Below are 19,110 nucleotides of genomic sequence, written 5' to 3' on the forward strand. Positions count from 1 at the left end.
CATAAAATCATCGGTTGTAGTTAACCATGGTCTTCCTAGAATCAATGGGTGTCCTCCTAGATTATTCTTGGGTGTCAAGATTATAAAGTCAACAAGATATTCTAAAGAATCTAAGGATAAAAATACATATTCTAACACACCATCAGTTTTGATAACAAATCTATATGCTAATTGCAATAATGTAGGTGTATATTTAAGATTAGGAAGTTTCAATTGATTCATAGTTTGTTTACTCATGATGTTGATAGTTGCTCCTAAATCAATCAATGTATTTGAAATCTCAATGGCGTTAATGTATGTTTTCACTATGGGACTTCCTGGATCTAGATATTTTTGAACTGTTGTCTTTCCCATCATGATATCTGCAATTTTTCCAACTAATTGGATTCTTTTAACTTCTTTCCTTTTTCTTCCTAGTTTTTAATACTTAACTCCCTGATTGTCTTTGAAAATATTGATAATTATTTGATAACTTGTAACAAAGGAATTTTTACGAAAACATTCTTTAGTTCATGTATCACATCATAATCAGGTAACACAATTTGTTTTTCTACCCCTTTGTCAATTTTCAATATTTTAGGAAAAGGTGGATTTTGAATAGAAACTGAAGGTTCTTTTATGATGGGAGTTGATTTTATTGGAGTATCATCAGAATCTATAGGGGTGTTTAGTTTTTGATAATTTTCCTCGATGAGAAGATGTCTCTTTCTCATAGAGGTCATCTTTTTCAGACTCCTGGATAATAACGGATGGTGACTTATTTTCCAATACTCTACCATATCTAAGTTGGACATTGTTTAGATCTATTGGAATTATCATGTAAGTTTGGAAATTCTATCCTTCCATGTTGTAAGCAGGCTATGAATTTTAATTATTTGGATTTGGAAGTGGCTGAGCAGTCAGTTGATTTGGCTTTTGTAGAAATGGTAGTGAGAGTTGTGGGTTTGGATTTTGAGGTTGAGAGGGTTGAACGAGTTAAGGAAAATATTGTGGTGGAAAAACAGGGTAAGGTTGTTGAAATTGAGGATATTGAGGGTACTTTACTTAAGGATTTTTCCATCCTTGTGCCCAAGGTTGAGGCCAACGTTTCCAAGGCATGGGTGCAGTCCAATTAGTTTGTGATGGTTGTGCATATGTTTGAATGTTGAAACCTTGGGTCATATTCGATTGTTGATTTTGCCATGGTCTCTTGGCAATAAAACAAATAGGTTCTACTTGATTTGGCATTACTTCCTCTTGATAGACATATTTAAGACCCATTATTGAAGGGAATTCCTTTGTATCATGATTTTATGTACATATAACACAAGTTTCCACACTTTTTAAGTCAAGAGGACATTCTCTCAAGGCATGCTTCTTTCTACATTTTGGACAAAAGATATATAATGCATCATTTTCATCCTTTTGCTTGTTTTGTACTTTAAGGGTATCTATTTGTTCACTAAGACTCCCAAAATATATGTTTTAAAGTTGTCAAGAAAATTTCATATTCCAGCCCTACATATTGTCCCAGCGGTAGATTTATTAATCTTAGACATAACAAGATCGCTTGGATTTTCCCAAATCTTGCTTTTCCTATTGAAATGTGTATGAATAACTCACAAATATCTCCAAATGATAACTGAGAAATATATCCTTTACCCATCAAATTGAGAAGATTTATCCACTCATCTCTTATATATTTTAGTAGGATATCTTTCAAAGTTTCTTCATCTAGATTATGCATTTTATCCCTTTTTACATTATAAGAAAATATTTCAACGAAATCTTCAAGATTTTCATCTTCTTTTTGCATCATTTTAAAGACTTCATCTTTAAGATTATGAGGCATACAATAATCCTTTTATTTTTCTAAGAATGTGGCTTTCATTTCTTCCCATGTTCTTATAGAATGTACTCCTAAACCCATAAATCATTTTAATGTTGCATCCTTAAGAGTGACTAGAAACAATTTCAACTTTTGAGTATCAAGCAAGTAGTTATAGGATCTATACAAGACTTCAAACTCAAAGAGTAATGTTTCAAGATCCTCATTTCTTAATCCAAGAAAATTAGGAAGGATGGAGGGTGAGATATTTTTCATTGTGGCTATGGTATCTTCATCGAGGATGGGAAATCCAAAAGGTTATGTATCTCCTCTACCACCTCCTCTTCCTCTTTCTCCACCTCCTCCACCTCCTATGTTTCCTCCTCTTCCACCCCCAATCCTAGGTTGTTCACCATTCACATTATGTACTTCTCCATCCCCTTCTCCTGCCATAGTAGATTCCTCAGAACTAATGTAAGGTTTCAAAATTGGATTTTCTAGTTCCTCCTCTAGTTCCTCTAGTTCTTCTATCAATGGGATGTCAAAGTAGGTTTCTTATTCTTCCTCTTCACTAGGGATTTCTAGTTCTTGTCCTAGAAGTTGTTCTCTAGTTGAAGATAGAAATTTTACTCCTTCAGTTGGGGATGTAGGATCTTATTCTTATACTACAGCTCCAATTGAAGAAGTTGGTGAATCTTTAGATTGGATTTCATATCTAAGTACCTCAGGAAGTCTATGTATTCCTAAAATTGATGTAATGTGAGTTTGGATGGATGGTGTGGCATTATGAGGTCGTGGTGGGGTGAGTGGTGATGTTGGAATCGAGCTCTAACCTCTACTTACAAATCTAACTCTAGAATCTCTTTCCCTATGCATATCATTTTTATTTTTCATTTTTTTACTGAAAAGAAAAATTAAAAGACTCCTATATACATTTCCTCGGCAACGGAACCAAAATGTTTGGTAATTTAATTGGTGTTAAATTACTGACATGAATTATCAACCAGGGCTAGTAAATTGATGAAATGTATGTGCACTTTTTCTGTCGGGATTCCTTATTACTTAAACAATTCCTAAGTTAATTTTAGATATCGAAATGTGTTAGCATTATGACACAGATTTGGCATTATGTCACAAGTGTTGTCCTTGATGGCAACTCACTCAGATGACAGATCATAGTTCAGGCTCTCAGAATGAAGAAAAAAAGGTATATGCAGGTTCCCCATTGACCAAGCCGCGTATACATGCAGGTTCGCAGACCAAAAGCCGCGTATGCATATACACCCACTTTCACGAAAGGAAAGGCATGTACATATTTGAAAACTTGGTTTTGGTCCGTGGTATTTGGTCCATGGTATTTTGACCCATGGTATTGGTCCAAGGTATCTTGTCCAAAGTGTTGACCCCAGGTATTTGGTCCAAGGTATTGATTCTAAGTGGTTTTGGACCATGGTATTAAGTAAGGCATAAGACTATAAAAGGAGGAGAAGATCTTTAGGCAAAGGCACTCAAGCATTGAATATCTAATGAAGAATAAGATCTAGAATACAGTCATTGGGTTATGGTGCATAGCTGGATCTAAATCAAGGATGAACCTGAGCACTTGATGAAGGATAAGTTCTATTGATGGGTCAAGATCTTAAGGCTTGAAGAGAAGTATCTTTGTGTGGTTTTGATCTTTTCTCTGAATAAATGGCGCATGTCATAATCTGTAAATCTGATGATCTGGGTATAACTGATATCTGAATAGTTGTAAAGGTTAAATCATCTTTTACAGATATGTACACAAGTTCATTATAGAAAAGGTGCATATACACGCTAGTTCGACATTTCAAAAGTGCATATACGCAGGTTTTCCTTGATAAAAGTGCGTATGCGCACAGGTTCGTCACATTGAAGTAGCGTACACCTCATAAAATATGCTTTAGCTACTTCTGATTGTTGCTGCAATGCTTTGGGTTCTGGCCTGGGTTCTAGTTACTGTTACTGTATTCTGGTTACAGCATTCAAAGAAGTGATTGTGTGATTTAGTTTTGTTTGGGGCAAAGGAGTTTGGTTGATGTAGATATATTTGATGTTTGATTGATGTTATTGATGGATCCAGACTGAAAATTTATGAAACGTGGTCCCTGGAAGAAAAAGAGAAGGTTGTAGCCTTCTGTAGGTCAACACCTACGTACTAGTAAACACATAAGCTAGTACAAGAGCTAAGGGGGTTGAAGCTCCCTTCCGAGAGAAGCTGGAGAACGAGAGAAGGTTGTAGCCTTCTGCAGGTAGAAGCATGTGTACTAGTATAAGACTGCACCAGTACAGAAATATTGTAAAAAGAAGTTTCTTATTAAAAGAAGATAGAGATGAATTGCAGCAGGTGGTTTTCACCCACATTGGGTTTCCACCTTATATCTTGTGTTCTTGTGTGTGATTGTCTGCTCTGTTTTTGTTGTACCTGGTTACTGTTTATATGGTTCTGATGCACAGATTAAAGATCAACATCTGATGAATTAACTAAATTATAAGTCTGCAAGGTATACGCTAGTTTCCTTAACTACAGTTGTGTATATACACAAGTTTCATTAACTAAAATAGCGTATAAAAATCTGATTGTGAAATGAAATATTATTGACTTGCTAATACTGATTCACCCCCCTCTCAGTATTATTTCCAACAATTGGTATCAGATTAGGTCCTTCAGAAGAATCTTGATCACTTGAAGGAAGATCTATCATCATGAGTAACTACGAAAGAGAGGCATCCATTAGACCATCGATCTTTGATGGGAGAAACTTCATTTATTGGAAGGTAAGAACCATAGCCTATCTTCAATCTCTTGGAACAGATGTCTGGGAAGAGGTAGAAGGAGGATATACATTTCCATCAGCAATTCCTACAGATACGGTAGGTAAAAAGCAATATGAAACCAATGCCAAGGTTGTCAATACATTATTGGGGAGTCTGTCACAACCAGAATTTGTCAAAGTTATGCAGCTCAAGACCGCCAAAGAAATATGGGACAAGATCGTTCTAAGCTATGAAGGAGATGACCAGGTAAAACGTGAAAAACTGAAATCTCTCAGAATTCAATATGAAACTCTCAAAATGCACAATGATGAAAGCATAGCTAATTACTTCTTACATACAGATGAGATTGTTAATCGCATGAAGAAATTGGGTGAAGAGATAAAAGAAGTTGCTTTAGTTGAAAAAGTTTTAAGATCTTTGTCTACTAAGTTTGAATCAAAAGTTTCTGCCATAGAATAAAAGTAGGATCTTCATAGTATCACTATGAAAAAGCTGCATGGAATCTTAACTGCTTTCGAAATGAGAAAAGGAGGTCCATCAGACATGAGAGAAGTTGCCTTTAAAGCTTCAGGAAGAGAAGAGCTCAATGAACCAGGACATATTTCAGAAGGAGAGGAAGAATCAAACTTTGTCAAGAACCTTCAACAAGGTTCTGGAAGATTTAGAGGTAAACTACCTTTCAAATGCTTTGCTTGTGGAAGAGTCGGTCATTATGCGGCCAAATGTCCTCATAAAGATAATCTTGATAAAGGTAAGGAATTAGCAAAATGGAATAGAAAACAAAATGTAAGTAAGAAGAGCTACTATATGCATGAAGATAGCAATGGTTTATCAAATAGTGATGAAGATGAACATGGTAATGACTATAGACTTATTATGGCTTTTGAAGATGATGATTTCTTGGATGATTTAGATGAAGATGACCTTTATGAAGAAATCTCTAAACTTAAAATCTATCTAGAAGAAAAGAATATGATTATAGATACTCTGACATTCCAACTTGCAGAAAGAGAAAAACACAATGAAAAGTTAGAATGTGAAATTGTGGGTCTAAGGAAAGATATTGAGAAAACAAAAGATCTTAATCTCAGATTTGCTAAAGGATCAGAAAATTTAGATGAAATTATCAAAATGCAGCGCTCTCCTCTGATAAAGGCAGGTCTTGGATATACTGAAGAAGCATCACAGAAGTTGTCAACCTCCACTAAAAGCTATCTTGATGCAGCAAAGAGAAGTGAACAGTTTGACCATCGTCAGCAAAGGCATAAAGCAGATCACCAAGTAAATCAGGTTCAGTCTACTTCAAGGATGAACATAAGCTACAACCAATCTCAGGTAAACCATACTCAATCTGTTTCAAGAATGAATCACCAGGTCAGTAGATTCGATCATCGCCAGAACTAATTTAATGGCCAATGTTTTTCATGTCATAACTTTGGACACAAAGCTACTCAATGTGTTGCTTACAAAACCATCATGATAGAGAAGCACAAAATCAAAGGAATGTGACCGGGATCATGAAAAGGACCTATAATAACTTTTCTCCTCTTGAAAATGAAATAGAATGCTCTATCTATAACAACTTCAGTCATGAAGATTCTAAATGCAGGAGTAAATTTCAGCAAACATCTCAGAAGGAGAAAACTTCATTAGGTCCCAAAACATGGAGAAAGAAAGAACCACAAACTGAAAGATGTGGTATAGCTTTGTATGCAGAAGGATAAGAAAATCAGTGGTATATTGACAGTGGATGCTCGAAACACATGACATGTGATAAAGAAAAACTTCAGTCATATAATGCCTTAGAAAAGGAAAAGAAGGTCTCATTTGGAAATGACACTTCTGCTGTCATAAAAGGTAAAGATTTTATTCTCTTAATAGAAAAGGTTAAAGCTGGAAATTTTATGTATGTTGATGGTCTTAAGCATAACCTATTGAGTGTTAGTCAAATGTGTGATCAAGGAAATTTAGTAGTATTTTGATCAAATGGATGTGTTGTTTGTGAGCTTGATACAGGAGAAACTGTGATCAAAGGCATAAGAAATCCAAACAACTTATACATACTCAAGGGAGGACAACAACAGTGCTATCTAAGCAAAAATGATGAACATTGGCTATGGCACAAAAGATTGGGGCATTTAAGCTTCCCTCAAATAAGGAAAGCATGCAAATACCAGGCTGTTCGTGATCTTCCTGATATCAGCATTCCAGAAAATACAATATGCAAGTCATGTCAATTTGGTAAGCAAACCAGAGCACATTTCCCGGAGAAGGAAGGATCAGCTAGTAAGCCTCTTGAACTTATTCATACTGATTTATGTGGTCCATCAAGGAAAAAGTCACCTCGTGGAGAAGAATACTTTATATTGTTCATTGATGATTTTTCCAGAATGTGTTGCATAGGATTCCTAAAGACAAAGATGAAGCATTTAAAAAATTCAAAGCCTTCAAAGCTTTGGTTGAAAATGAATTAGATCGCAAAATCAAATGCCTCAGATCTGATCGAGGAGGGGAATTTACCTCGGATGAATTCTTTGACTTTTGTGAAGAAAATGGAATAAGAAGAGAATTTTCCACCGCGAGGACTCCTCAGCAAAATGGAGTGGTAGAAAGGATGAATAGAAGTTTTCAACAAATGGCTCGTGCCATGCTAGATGAGTCTGGAACTCCTGCAACCTTCTAGGGTGAAGCTGCATTTGCTGCCGTCACTATTCTCAACAAAACAAATGTTCGGGTAAGCAGCACTCAAACTCCACATGAACTTTGGTATGGTAAGACTCCGACTATAAAATACTTCAAAGTTTTTGGAAGCAAATGTTACATCAAAAGGACTGATGAAAAACTTAGCAAGTTTGAACCTAGAGTAGATGAAGGCATTCTCCTTGGTTACTCTTCTCGAAGTAAAGGATATAAGTGTTATAATAAAAGACTAGGGAAAATTGTTGAAAGTATTGATGTTGTGGTTGATGAAGCAAGCCAAAATCCAAAGCAAGTAAAAACCAAATACTATGAAGAAGATGAGGATTATCCTTCCACATCAAATCAGACTAATTCTGAAGAAGAAACCAATGAAGCACCAAAAGAACAGATAACGGTAGAAGAAAATACCCCATCCAGGTTTGTTCAGAAAATTCATCCAGAGACTCAAATTTTGGGGAAAAAAGAGGCAGGGATGCAGACAAGAAGAACTATTACAAAAGATTCAAGCTATCTAGAATTGTTTTCCACCATCAAACCTCAAAATGTACATGAAGCATGCAAAGATGAATGTTGGGTCAAGGCCATGAATGAAGAGCTTGAGCAAATTGAAAAGAATAATACTTGGGAATTAGTTCCTAGACCTCATGATAAGAATATCATTGGAACCAAATGGATATTCAAAAACAAGCTGAATGAAAATGGAGAAGTTATTAGAAACAAGGCCAAACTTGTTTGTAAAGGGTATGCTCAACAAGAAGGTATAGATTTTGAAGAAACTTTTGCACCTGTTGCTAGACTTGAAGCCATAAGAATGTTCCTTGCTCTTTCTAGTTTCATAACTTCAAAGTATATCCAAAACTTGTATGCAAACTTAGAAAAGCTCTCTATGGTCTAAAACAAGCTCCAAGGGCCTGGTATTACCGTCTTGACAAATACCTCCATCAACAAGGTTTTTCAAAAGGCTCAGCTGATAGCAATCTATATACAAAGATTAATAATGATAAATTACTAATACTTGTTGTGTATGTTGATGATACCATTTTTGGTAGCAATGAAGAAGCCATGAGTCAAAACTTTTCTTTGGTAATGCAAAAAGAATTTGAAATGTCCCTGCTTGGTGAACTCACATATTTTCATGGTTTACAAGTTCAATAAAATAAAGATGGTATTTTTCTATCATGAACCAAGTATCTCAAGCAGATCTTGAAAAAATATGGCATGGAAGATTCTAAACCAGTATGTACACCTATGGTAATAGGATGCAGTCTCAGTTCAAATGATGAATCAGCAGCAGTACATCAACCAACTTACAGATCCATGATTGGTAGTCTGCTTTATCTAACAGGTACCCGACCAGACATCATGCATGCAGTGGGAATAGTTGGAAAATTCCAAGCAAATCCAAAGGAATCACACCTTCAGGCAATGAAAAGGATTTTCAAATATCTTCAAGGAACACAGAACTTTGGTTTATGGTATCCTAGGGATACAGATATTACACTTCATGCATATAAAGATGTAGATTGGGTAGGAAGCATGGATGACAGAAAAAGCACTAGTGGTGGTGCATTTTATATGGGTTCCAGATTAGTATCTTGGTTCAAAAAGAAACAAAGTTCAATTGCATTATCTACAACTGAAGCAGAATATGTGGTTGCTACATCTTGCTGCACACAACTCCTTTGGATGATGCAAACATTGCAAGACATTCAGATTACATGTACTCCACCTATTTCCATTCTATGTGATAATACAAGTGCAATCAGTATTTCAAAGAATCCAGTCATGTATTCCAAGACCAAGCACATACCTATCAAATATCATTTTCTCCATGAACAAGTGCTTGAACAAAAGGTCAAATTGGAGTACGTTCCCTCCAAAGAACAGGTTGTTGATATATTCACCAAACCACTACCCAGAGAGACATTTGAATATCTCAGACAGAATATGGGAGTAGTTAATGCATCATCTTGTTGTTGAAACTTATCTGTTTCAGAGAAAAGTGGTTGTACGCGAGTTTCATGAAGCATATCCATGTACATACACAGGTTGTTGTGGATACAGTCGTGTATATGTTGGTTTGAAGAAAAATAGTGGGTCGGACTCAGGATGAAAAGAGTTTGATATGGGTCTGACAGTGATCATCTGGCACAAGTTCAGGGGGAGCATATACTTCTAATAATGCATTGTTGGCATTATATTAGAATATCTTGGTACAATTTTACAGTTGTTTTTAATTCAAGTGGAACAGATGCAGAGGGAGATCATGGTTGCTGGTCTGGATGTTGATTGACAGATGCTATTGATGATAGTTGTTGATAACTATCATAGTCTTGTTTTAGATATTTTTTCTCTATGTCATGTATATCTTTTATTATCAAGGTCATGTAATGACCTATTTTTTTCCCCACTATGCATGGGATGGATGATGTAATGTTCTTGGTATATCCCCACTTGATTGGGAGATGGATAAGTCAATCTTGGTATATCCCCACTTGGTTGGGAGATGGATGTATGTATGAGTCTTTGGTGATAGGAAGGTAATTTATGATGTATAGAGTCATGTTCTTCTTGTAGAACATATTTTTGTAGACCTTGCTTACAGTCAGGGGGAGCATGGACAATACACCTCAGCATATCAGAGAATTCAGCATGTACTCAGGGGCAGCATAACCCTTTGCCCTTGATGACAAAGGGGGAGAGTGACTTGGGGTTGCCATCAAGTCCAAAAAGGGAGATTGTTGGCATTATGACACAGATTTGGCACTATGTCATAGATGTTGTCCTTGATGGAAACTCACTCATATGACAGATCACAATTCAAGCTCTCATAATGAAGAAAAAAGGTATACACAGGTTCCCCATTGATCAAGCCATGTATACATGCAGGTTAGCAGACCAAAAGGTGCGTATGCGTATACACGCACTTTCACGAAAGGAAAGGCACATACATATTTGAAAACTTGGTTTTGGTCCATGGTATTGGTCCAAGGTATCTTGTCCGAAGTGTTGACCCCAGGTATTTTGTCCAAGGTATTGATTCTAAGTGGTTTTGGACCATGGTATTGAGTAAGGCCTAAGACTATAAAAGGAGGAGAAGATCATTAGGCAAAGGAACTCAAGCATTGAATATCTAATGAAGAATAAGATCTAGAATACAGGTCATTGGGTTATGGTGCATAGCTGGATATAAATCAAGGATGAACCTGAGCACTTGATGAAGGATAAGTTCTATTGATGGGTCAAGATCTTAAGGCTTGAAGAGAAGTAGCTTTGTGTGGTTTTGATCTTTTCTTTGAATAAATGGCGCATGTCATAATCTGTAAATCTGATGATCTGGGTATAACTGATGTCTGAATAGTTGTAAAGGTTAAATCATCTTTTATAGATATGTACACAAGTTCATTATAGAAAAGGTGCATATACACGCTAGTTCGACATTTCAAAAGTGCATATATGCAGGTTTGCCTTGATAAAAGTGCGTATGCACACAGGTTCGTCACATTGAAGTAGCGTACACCTCATAAAATATGCTTTAGCTACTTATGATTGCTATTGCAATGTTTTGGGTTCTAGCCTGGGTTCTGGTTACTGTTACTGTATTCTAGTTACAGCATTCAGAGAAGTGATTGTGTGATTCAATTTTGGTTGGTGCAAAGGAGATTGGTTAATGCAGATATATTTGATGTTTGATTGATGTTATTGATGGATACAGTCTGAAAATTTATGAAACGTGGTCCCTGGAAGAAAAAGAGAAGGTTGTGGCCTTCTGTAGGTTAGCACCTACGTACTAGTAAACACATCAACTAGTACAAGAGCTAAGGGGGTTGAAACTCCCTTCTAGGAGAAGCTGGAGAATGAGAGAAGGTCGTAGCCTTCTGCAGGTAGAAGCCTGTGTACTGGTATAAAACTACACCAGTATAGAAATATTGTAAAAAGAAGTTTCTTATTAAAAGAAGATAGAGACGAATTGCAGCAGGTGGTTTTCACCCACATTGGGTTTCCACCTTATATCTTGTGTTCTTGTGTGTGATTGTCTGCTCTATTTTTACTGTACCTAGTTATTGTTTATATGGTTCTGATGCACAGATTAAAGATCAACATCTGATGAATAAACTAAATTATAAGTCTGCAGGGTATACGCTAGTTTCCTTAACTACAATTGCGTATATACGCAAGTTTCATTAACTAAAGTAGCATATACAAATCTGATTGTGAAATGAAATATTATTGACTTGCTAATACTGATTCACCCCCCCTCTTAGTATTATTTCCAACAAAATGCCCATGTTTCTCTACAGCGATGTAAATAAATAAATCACTCATAAAAGTGGAATCAATTCTATTTCTCTTGCTTAAAGGAAAGATCACACTCTTCTTGAAATAAACTTCACACTTGTTAAAAATAAATTCACACACACACTTTGCTTGAAATAAAATCACACACACACTTGCTTGAAAATGGAATTTAACAATGTAAACAAATCTACTCTTGACAAAAAGAAATATTAACTCTCTAAATTAAAATTTGATCTATACAACTACAATGTAAAACTATGTTACTGATCTATGTCAACTTATACTCTGTCCATGTGCACAGGAAATCTTGCTTCACTCAATAATAAAATGATTAAATAAACATGTTAGGCTTACATTCAAAAATCAAAACTTGAGTGATTCAATGAACTAATAAAATCCTACAGGAAACACAGAATAAAATACCAATTGTAAATAAAAGAAAATCTTACTATCTCGAGGGAGACCTCCTGCGAGAAGTAGTTGTCAACACAATGCCTTCATGAGATGATTAACCACGCATTAGTTCACACAGCAGAGGAATAAAATAGTGTATTTAATTGCAAAAATAGAGTTTAAAAACAATATCAAAATCTGTGTTTGTCATGTTGAGAGGCAAATTTATAAAACTCCTACGCATAATTGTTTCATATTATTACATCCTTATGTTAATCAACAATGACTAAAATTTACATTAAAAGATAAAATAGCGTGATATTCTCATTATTTGCTATCAACGAAGCAAATCATGAGGTTGAATATATGCATTCACTAATTCCTCACTCACTTGATTCGCCTTCCTCGGTGGTTGACTTTCGCTTTGACCAAGATGCTATGGTGCTTTCCTTATCGATCCAAGTTATGAAGGTAGGAAAAAATTGTTGTACCAGCTAATTTCCACCTACCCATATGCCCTATTCTTCGATTGAAGCTTCACAACCAATAAAACCTTGGACTTAGCTACAAAATCATATGTTAGTTGCAGAATCATTTAATTCAGCAGCTCAAGTAAATATTTAGTTAAATAATAAAGACAAATTATATTTATGAAATAGAAGATGATTATGTACTTGTTATGCCATAAAACTTGTAAACTGATACCCAAATTAGAGTTATGAAGGTCAAAAATAAGAGAATGGAATATAAGAAGGTTGTCAAAAAGAGGCAATTTTAGGGTTCAATAGTATCCTGGTGGGCATCACTTGTTGTTTATTATGGCTAAGGTGAAATTGACAAAGGCAATGGCAAAGGTTTTGAAAAGGAAAAAAGGTATTATTAGCATTTATTTTATGAAAATAAATGAAATTAGGAGAAAATTAAGGTGAAAGGTCATACGTTGCATGTGAGGAGGAAATTGAAGGAAAAATAAGAAAATTGAAGAAATTAGAGGCGTCAATAATAATAATAATAAATCTGAGGATCAGTTCACAACTTTTGTTGGTTTAGCCTTTTTGTTAGTTCAAATTCAGAATGGGTATTAGAGAGGAGAATAGCACCAAGAGGAGAAGGAAATCAAGCAAGCAAAGGAAGGACAAGGAAAACAAATATCAAGGAAGGAAAAGTTGGATCAAGCAGCTTCAGCGAGAATACTTGCAGGTAACAGGTTGCATGTAATATTTCCTAGCTAGTTTTGGCATGTATGGTATATTCATGTGTGTATTTTGGTTCACTTGTTGTAAGTGGCATGGGTTTTTCCAAGTTTTGATAGTGTTTTCAACCTTTCCTTACCATTTCCAGATATCCATGGTGTGATTAGATTCTTTCTTGATTGAGATTTGGATTGCTAGAAGGTTTTGGATTTGGGGTGAGGTGGTCTCAGGAAAATACCAAGGGTTGGAGGTGGAGATGGTTTTCTCCAGGAAGCCCTCAAAAATTGGGTGGAGACACAAAAATGCCTCAAGGGATGGTGAAGAGATTCTGAGGCATGCAAGCTCTATTTGGTTTTTTGATCTCTAGACCAGTTTAGGTGAGATCACGCTAGTGTGAGGGTGGAGGTGGTTTAACCTCTAGATTCCCTTGGTTGTTCATGGATTGGTTTATCCCATGAGATCCCACATTCATGCTTGGAATATGGCATGGGGGTGATTGGTTGAAAGAAAGAATTGGTTCAACCCAATCTATGATCGGGTGGTACGTGGAAGTCCCTGACTTGGTTGGCTTTGCATATGGTTAATAAGAGCTAAGTCCCTCTTGTCTTTTATAAGTAAATGTACTTGTTATTATGTGTCTTTAATGGATTTTATATCATTGTTAATTATTTGGTTATATGTTGGTTATAAACATGGTTTTATGACAGATCTAAGTATGGATCTTATCACCTTTGATGAATGCATGACCTAATTAGTATTATGGTAGCTATTGTGAGAGGGCATTAGTCCTTCTTGGTAAACCTCAGATAAGTTTCATATCTCTATGCTCAGATATGCATTCATGGCCTATAGGTTGCATGTTCACCATGTGTTTAACGGAATGATTGTCATGGTTAGACAGGGTGAGGTCAATTCCTTGAGTAAGTTTTGTGTTAGAGGCTCTGTCTCTATGTTATTTATCATTTATGGAAGTTTCATTAAGTTTTTGGTAGAGGTTTGGATCCTAGCCCTAAAAAAGTGGCTTAAATCTCGTGGTCACTAGCACAGAACTTCCTGAAAGAGACTGCAGTCGCTAGGAAGCAGACCTGTGGGAGTGATTAGAGGTTTACAGTTTCTTGGAGGCCTTGTCATGAGAGTGACTGGGGGCCTATCTCACTGAAAAATAAAGTCATCTCAAGGGTTGGGCACCTAGAATTGTTGGTTAGTTCTTGGGAGTGTTGTAGCACCTGAGGAAGTCAGTAAGGTATTGTTTTATTAGCCCCATTTCCTTAAGTTTATATAGGAGGTTAAGTCATGTCATAGTAGCCCCCTAGCACATGTTTACCTTGGGAAAGCTAGTGAAAGAGAGTAGATATGAGAGGAGGCATGTTACAAAGTGGTATCAGAACATGGTTCAAACAATTGGACTTGATGGGCTAGATTCATGTGGTAATGCATGATTTTTCATGGTTATGATTGTCATGCATGAGGTCACAGTATGCATTTGGTATTGTCATGAATCATGTTTCCATATTGATATGAATATGATTATACATGTATCATGCTAATGTGGATTGGTTTTGCAGATGAAATAAGCAATGAGGTATGATTTTAGTTATGGTATTTATTTGGTTTATCTGATATTGTACACTTGCAGGAAGAAGAGAATCAAAGATGATGAGAAAAATGGTAGACTACAGTTCATGTGACTCTCCCTATAGATCAGTTGGGTAGCAAGGAGATGAGTATTCTCCTAATATAGCAAACACATTGAGGAGTTTGAGAGTATACTTGCAAATAAGACAATGATAGGTTGATTGAGGCTCAAGAAATACTTGCAAGGGATGAGGAAAAGAATTCATAGGTCATTGCATTCATCCTTCAGAGTTTTTTAGACTCACAGAGGCAGGGACAATTGAGGATTAGTCAAGAGCAGGAAGAGAAGACTAATGGAGCCTATGGTAGCAATTCTCAGTCATGATACAGGTTGGATAGAGGGGACGCAGTCAGAGGTGGCAGATCATTGGATACACCTAACAGGAGGATTGGTATGTATGGATTTCATTCTAGTTCCTCATGTAGGAGACATCACCTACATTTGATGTAGAGATGAAGAAGTCAGAAGATGCAAAGGCATGGTTGCTTGGGATGAAGAAATTCTTCATATTGCATAACTACTCAGAGAACATCAAAGCCAAAATAGCCACCTTCAGTATTAAAGGGAAAGCATACATTTGGTGTGAATATGTGAAGAATGTCAAAGGAATTCAAGAAGAATATTTGAACTGGGATGAGTTCAATAAACTCTTCAAGAAGAAGTACCTATCTGGGAGGTATTATCATGACCAATCTAAAGATTTTTACTAGTTTCATATGGATTCTATGACATATGATGAGTATGCTAGCAGGTTCTTGGAGTTGTTGAGGTATGTGACTTACCTCAAGGATGAGAAATCAAAGATTCAAAGGTTCATCACTGGGCTTCCAGCAGCATATAGAGATCGGATTAATTTTGATGAGCCATAGTCGTTGGAGGAAGCCATAAGAAAACTAAAGCATTGTTATGAGCAATCAAAATGTAAATATGATCCTAAGAATGATTTGAAGGGAAATGAGAAGGTTAAATCGAATTGGCCTCCGAAGTTGGGAAGACCTCAAGATGCAAGTGAGAAAGAAAATGTTGTTCCTTACAAGAATTTCAATGCAGTCGAGAACGGAAATGGGTCACAACCTAGAGAGCAGTATAATAGAGGTGATGGTAGGGGACCGTTGCAGTGTTGGATATGTGGCAAAGATCATTGCAAGAAGGATTGTCCATTGTACCAGGGTAGTGGGCCTCATATCTATAGTGCTCAAGAGGCACAGACGGTTGGGGATGTTAGCCATAGCATTCCTCATATTTATGCAGTTGTGGAAAACAAGCAGACAAATCACCGGGAATCCATTATTGATATGGAAGGTAAGATATGTGATCAAGTTGTTTCTATTTTGATTGACCCTGGATTTGATTATAGTTATGTTAGTCCTGACCTAGTGGATAAGTGTGGTTTGAGAAAAGAAGTGCATGCAGATTCTTGGTTGGTGCAGTTAGCTACATGTACTAAGAAGGGAGTTCATCATTAGGTAAGATATTTTTCATTTGATTTGAATGGTATTCCTACCTCAACACATCTAAATGTTCTTCCATTAGGATCTTATAGTATGCTTTTGGGTATGGATTGGTTGTACCTCCACAGAACCAAAGTAGAATGTTATGAAAAGGTTATTGAGTGCCTAGATGATAATGGGGAAAAGAGAATCTTGCAAGGAAAGAAGAAGCCTACATCAATGAGAATGATTACAGCTATGCAAGCTAACCACAGTCATAGGAAGGGGTGTGTACTATTTGCAATCCATATTTACAATGACAAGGGTAAGTATGTTGATGATGTAGAAATATTAAATTGGTACCATGTATTGCAACAGTTTCAGGATGTGCTTCCAGCAGAGGTTTCAGAGTTTCCTCCTCACAGGTAAGTGTACTTTTCTATTAATTTGGTACTAGGGGAAGCACCGCTATTGAAGTCACCTTACATGATGAGCACTCCAGAGCTAGTGGAATTGAAGTTGCATTTGAAGGAAATGCTTGACAAAGGATAAATTAGACCAAGTGATCACCGTGGGGTGCACTGGTATTTTTTGTGAAGAAGAAGGATGGTACTCTTAGGTTTTGTATTGACTATAAGTAAATCAACAAGGTGACTGTGAAGAATAGGTATTCGTTACCAAGGATTGACGGCTTGTTTCACTAGATGAAGGGAGTAGCAGTATTGTCAAAGATTGATTTGAGATCAAGATACCATCAGGTATGCATTAAATAGAGGACATCTACAAGACTTCTTTTTGAGCCAAGTATGGGCATTATGAGTTTGGTGTAGCTCCTTTCGGTTTGACTAATGCTCCAGCTATTTTTATGTGCTTGATGAATAGTGTGTTGCGTCCTTATCTAGACAAGTTTTTCATTGTATTCATTGATGATATATTAATATATTCTAAGAATGAGGAAGAGCATGTAGAACACTTAGTAGCAGTATTGAGATTACTAAGAGAGCATCAGTTGTATTCCAAGATTAGTAAATGTAGTTTCTTTTAGACAGAAGTACATTACTTGGGACATATTGTTTCTAAGGAAGGAATAGTAGTGGATCTGTAAAATATATGGGCTATCATGGAGTGGGAAACTCCTAAGAATGTGGATGAGATCAGATCATTCATGGAGTTGGTAGGTTACTACAAGAGGTTCATTAGGAACTTCTCACAAATTGCATACCCTATTACATCACTACATAGAAAAGGTAAGAAATTTGAATGGACATAGGAATTTGCAGCATGTTTTGAGCAGATGAAGCAATTACTTACAAATGCTCCAATGTTAAAGATTGCAAATCTGGATAAAGAGTTTGTGGTGTGCGCATATGCTTGCAAGAGGGGACTTGGTGCAGTCCTGATGCAGGAGGGGTAAGTGGTGTTCTATGATTCAAGGAAACTGAATGAGCACGAGAAAAATTATCTTACTCATGACCTTTAGTTGGCAACGATCATTCATGAATTGAAGATGTGGAGAAACTACCTTCTTAGCAGGAGATTTGTATTGATGAGCAATCATAGTGGGCTGAGGTATCTATTTGACCAATCGAATTTGAATGCCAAGAAAGCTATATGGTTGGCTTACCTTAGTGAGTTTGACTTTTGAGATCAAATACATTAAAGGAAATGAGAATGGGCATATGCTCTCAATAGGAGAGTGCACGTAAATCATATAGCAGTTATGAGCTCATATGGGACAGATTTACATGATCGGATCTTATAGGCAGGACAGTAGGATGATAAGTATCAGCGGCTTAGGCATAGGTTACAACAAGGTATAGGTGATTACGATGTGGACTATCATCTCACAGTAGATGGCCTAATCAAATTTAGGGACAGGATCTATGTGCAGATGACAGTGAGCTCAAGAATAATATCTTGAGCTAGTTTCATGTCAAGCCATATTCAGTTCACCCAAGATATCAGAAGGTGTTGACAGTGGTGAAGAACTTCTACTATTGGTTGAATGTAAAGAAGGAAGTGGCATAGTTTGTTGTTAGATGCTTGGATTGTCAATAGGTGAAAGCTGAGTCTAAGCGACCAGTTGGTTTGTTACAACCTATTCCTATTCTAGAGTGGAAATGGGAGGTCATTTCCATGGACTTCATTACAGGTTTTTCTAGGACTTTTAAGCAGCATGATTCCATCATGGTTGTAGTTGACAGGTGGAGCAAGGTAGCTCACTTTATTCTAGTGAAGTCTACTTATTCAGCTAGTGAGGTGGTGCAAATCTTCATGAGAGAGATAGTGAGATTGCACGATGTTTCGAAGAATATTGTTTCAGATAGAGATGCTAAGTTCACTTCCAAGTTTTGGAAGGAGTTATTTGCAGGTTTGGGTACAAATTTAGCCTTCAGTAAATCTTATCATCTACAGACAGATGGACAGACAAAGAGGGTCAACAGGATTTTGGAGGATATGCTGAGGATGTATGATATGCATCAACAACAGAAGTGGGAGGAGTATCTTCCACTAGTTGAGTTTGCTTACAACAATGGTTATCAAGAGTCACTGAGGATTGTTAATTTTTCAAATTGTTCTATGTTGAATCAATTACTTTAGCCCAATTCAATACTTCAATTAGACATATTTCCAAATACAATTAGTCTTTCCATTCATCAGCAGTAATTTAAGATAGAACAATAAATACAATGAAAAAGGAGACAATCAACACATTAGCAAGAGACACCAGTTGTGGTCAAAGACCAAGGAAAAACCCCACTAGGGGAAAACCCTTTGAAAAATATTTTCTATTAGATTGTCATAAAATGTTTCTAGTATAATGAGATCAATACAATATCATCCAGCAAAACA

This window comes from Pinus tabuliformis, chromosome 4_2 (genome assembly GCF_031772625.1).
Source record: "Pinus tabuliformis cultivar Carrire ecotype Pingquan chromosome 4_2, CPIR1, whole genome shotgun sequence".
NCBI lineage: Eukaryota > Viridiplantae > Streptophyta > Pinopsida > Pinales > Pinaceae > Pinus > Pinus tabuliformis.